Genomic DNA, 4441 nt, shown 5'->3' with positions numbered 1-4441 from the left:
CCCCCCCCCCCCCATGGAGAATGGCAGACCTGCAGACTGCATAGAAGTGATCTTGGCAACATCGCCGAGATCACTTGCACAAAACAAGCGGCGGCTTCCCCGCTGTACATTTAGCTCTGCTTGCCCAAAGCAGGGCCAAATGTAGAAAACAACTACCCGCCCGGCGCCCAGAACTGCATGTCCCGGGCATCGGGAGATAGGAATTCCACACCCCTGCTGCCCCTCTACTCCCTGCTGCCTCAAGGCCAGGCCTTGGTTGGCCTTGTGGAAAATCCGGCCCTGGGGCTAAAACTAAAACAGTTTAAAAATGTGTTTTTATTTTTTATGTTATGTAATATCTCATATTCATATTTACTCTTTGCAGCCAGCATCACTACGCAAATATAGCCCTTTGTTGGTAAATATCATTGATGTCTACAGGCTGTATTTCAAATTATACACAAAGCTAAATGAGTAAGAGTAGAAACATGCCCATACCCTCTCTTCAACTTCCCATACAAGCCCTGATTCAGACCTGAGCATTTTGTAGCTTGTACCTCAAAGCTCCAAAACACTTAACAACCAAAATCCAATTGCTTTTAAATTGTACCTGGTAACATATGAGCGCCCGGTGCCTGTAACTCAATGCCTGACACTCACAAAGGTTTACAAGCTACTTTTGAAGCAGAATGGGGTATTTTTGTCCCCAAAGACTTCAATAGGAACATCTGAAAAATGCCTGAAAATTTTCATTTTTCATGCCTAAACAACCATATCCTCCTCCAAGTAACTAGCTTTCCAAAATAACACAAACATATTTTCTTAAGGTAGACTATGCCTAAAAAAATGCACACAAAACCACTAAAATTGCCTGTAAATGCTCACGCTCAGGTATGAATGCAGCCTAACTCTGTATGGAATTTGACTCTGAAGAGGCGGAGACTGAAGAGGGATCAGCTAGTGCTGGGCTTTCTCTTTAATAAACCAAGAAAAAATATATGAATCCATATTTCATAATAAACAAGAAATGTATTCATTATCAGTGAGGGTCTTCATTCATCCAGGTCATGGTATAGCTAGAAGTAATTATTCACAAGTTTAGTGATGTTGAAAACATTTCTACACCATTCAAATGACTTTGTCACTTCAAATGAGTGTTGGTAACATACCGTAGAATTCACACCCACATGGACAACTTCATCACCTTCGTCCAAACACCATGGTGACATTCCCTGTGGGTGTAAATGCTGGGGTATGTTCCCGACACTCTTTGGAATTAAGAAAGCCACTTGGATAAGTGGCCAGATGTCCACAACATTATATAACAAGTCCAGCTGAATGTGTCTAACTACAAGTAGGCATAAAACATCAGATAGAAATGTGTAAACAACCAAATTAAAATAAAGTTAATTCAAAACCATGATATGTTTTCTTTAAAACTGAACTCCAGGCAGATATAAAAGACACAAATCATTAATAAATCATTGCATTTATTTTGCAAAATGAAACTAGAGTACGTACCTAAATGTGACTTCATATCCATCTCATGCAATCCCCTGTGTAGCAGGTCTAAGACTAGGAGAGGGGGGGAGGGGCAGTACTGGTATGCTGCATGTAAATATGCTGAACAAACTGATTGCAGGAGAGAGTAAGCAGAGATATGACTCCATAAGTCTGTGGCTGCTATTGTGCTGCCTAGTCTGCAGGCTGGGGGTGGAGAGGTGATGGCACTGTATTCTTTATTCTTTGTATTCTTTGAATGTGGTGCCTTCTGTCTGGCTGTGCTGTATGGTAGGGCTGTGCAAATCTCTGGACTGAATGGACGCAAATACAAATTTGCCAGGTAAAGCAGCCCCCTTCTGTGTGCTTTATCTATGTAGCTGTTTAGCTTGAGTTCAGCATTACCTATACTAACTACACTCAATTATTAAAATAACATTTTTGGTAGAATACCCTATCTAGATCCCCCTTTCATATCATATGGATCTGAAATGGATTTACTCTCTCTGCTGCCCCAAGGCCAGGTTCCTAAATGCGCTCCCCTACACACCAGCTCCCCCCCTCATGGAGAATGGCAGACCTGCAGGCTGCATACAAGTGATCTTGGCGACATCACCGAGATCACTTGTACAAAACAAGTGGCAGCTTTCCCCGCTGTACATTTAGCTCTGCTTGCCCAAAGCAGGGCTAAATGTAGAAAACAACTACCCACCCAGCACCCGGAAATGCATGTCTCAGGCATCGGGAGATAGGAATTCCACACCCCTGTGGCCCCTCTACTCCCTGCTGCCCCAAGGCCGGACCTTGGTTGGCCTTGTGGGAAATCCGGCCCTGCTTATGACCATGCTCTCCAGTCACCTGGGCATTTTATAGCCATCTCCTGTGCTCTGTTGTAGGATATACTGACAGAGGTGGCTGTAAGTAGAAAGGAGATGGAGCAATTGGCTCTAAGGCTTTCCGCAGACCTTGTCTGCACTATATATGGTGTGTCCCTGCACACTTTCGACACTATGTCATCAAGAATACAGGCGAGGAAAAGCCTTCTGCTTGCTGTGGTGCACCAATGTAAGATGCCAGGGCCAAATTCTAAACATGAATAGAACTCTTGGATAACACTTGGGGCAACTCAACATTATCTACAAATGAATTTCCTGCTGCCCTTTTTGTATTTGGACAACAGCACACAGGAAGGAGAAGACATAGTCATCTAGATAGAAGGTTACAATCTGAAAACCAATGAGACTATAGAGTGCTGAAGAAGAGCAGTCTGAATAATGATTCCATACAAAATATAATAAGAGCAATGGAGTGAGAAAGGAGACAATAAAAGAGGGAGACACGGGCAAGAAGAAGTTTGTAATGCTGCTAATGAAAAATGAATATATAGTAAGATATTATTGGAAAGCAATGTCTAGTGACAGGAGTGAAAAAAGGACTACAAAGCGGCACAGATATGGAAGTAGGCAAAGGTGGTCCACCACATGGCTGGAGTAGGCTTAGCTGCAAGTTTGTCAAAATCCCGGTAGACTTCTTTGATGGTCAGTGCTTAAACAGCCAATCGCCGGGCTTGAGCACTGTTCCATGGGAACAGAGGTGGGAGTGTAGCCCTTTATGTGTCTCTTAGGCAAGAGCTACAGTATTGATTTTACCACTAAGAGATTTAACCATTGGCTGTCAGTCACATGAATAGGTTAGGACTACACAGGAGATTTTTAGTAACTCAGTCGAGCTGCTAAAATTTGTAACAAGATAATTGCTAGGTGTAGCAAATGATTGCTAAACAAATGGAACACGTGGCTCCCTTTGGAGTAAGCTACGCAAGTAGCATGCAGTAGCATATTGTAGCAAACAATTGCACTTGAATGGAGCATTGTGTGATCATGTGAGATTGATCGCAACTATATGCTACTTGTGTAGCCTGCTCCACAGGGCGCTATTGATAAAACCATTGCTATACCTAGCAATTAACTCAATACCAATTAAGTTAGCTACTATAAAAACCTCCTGTGTAGCTCTTGTCTATTCAGGTGACTGCCAGCAAACCGTTAAACCTCTTTATAGTAAAAGATTATAATTGTCAGTGTTACACCCCTTTCACGTACACGGATCCCCTCCTGATCGGAACAGATGTCACTGAAATTACCGGACCCATGCTGATCTATGGAGAATCCAATGTAAACAGACTTGTGTCCATTTACATCAGATTATCCCCGATTCAGCAAAATCAGATCCGGCGAAACGGAACTCTGATCTATTTGTTTTTCCGGACCTGGAAACCATTGTGAAAGAGCTCTTAGCCCTTGCCTAAGGTACTCAAGTGGCAAGTTATCATCACCAGAATTTCCAGTTCCACCTAAGTAGTCTCTCGTACACCAACAAGTTCTCCATAAAACAAAATGAAGAAATGTGATAACCACGTAATCAGATTGCTATTAAATCAACGTCAATTCACCCAAAAAAATCTGAAGAATTGCTCCTTGCAAAAGACTGAATTACTTACCTCTGCGGCAGGCGTGAAGTCCAAACTCTGCTGTCTTAAAGCGCTACAATGTCCAGCCAATCTTGAGCATTTGACACAAATGCTTTCATCCCCTGCTATGCATAGCAGCTTTTCCAGCCAGCCTCCACAGCACAAATGTGACCTTTAGAGACGTAGGTATTTGGTGGGAGGAACCACCTGGGTACCATGGGAGATGCTAGACACTTCTGAAAGTTGGTGAGGTTTAGCTTTGCTGAGAGTTTTGGGGGTTGGGTAAGGTTAAGGATTAGAAAAGGGCATCATGCTGCTCCAGTAAAACTGTGGCCCTTGTTTCATGCAATTATTTTAGTAAAAACGAATGCTAGACTTCTATAGGAGGAAGTATAAAGTCTGCTCTATATTAACTGCTACTTTTAACTATACAGACCAGCAAAAAAGAGAAAAGCGTTCTTGGTTTCATGAACTATAGTGAATCTTCGGACT

This window comes from Nanorana parkeri, unplaced genomic scaffold (genome assembly GCF_000935625.1).
Source record: "Nanorana parkeri isolate BGI_ZX_2015 unplaced genomic scaffold, ASM93562v1 scaffold377, whole genome shotgun sequence".
Lineage (NCBI taxonomy): Eukaryota > Metazoa > Chordata > Amphibia > Anura > Dicroglossidae > Nanorana > Nanorana parkeri.
Note: the sequence above shows the minus strand (reverse complement) of the source record.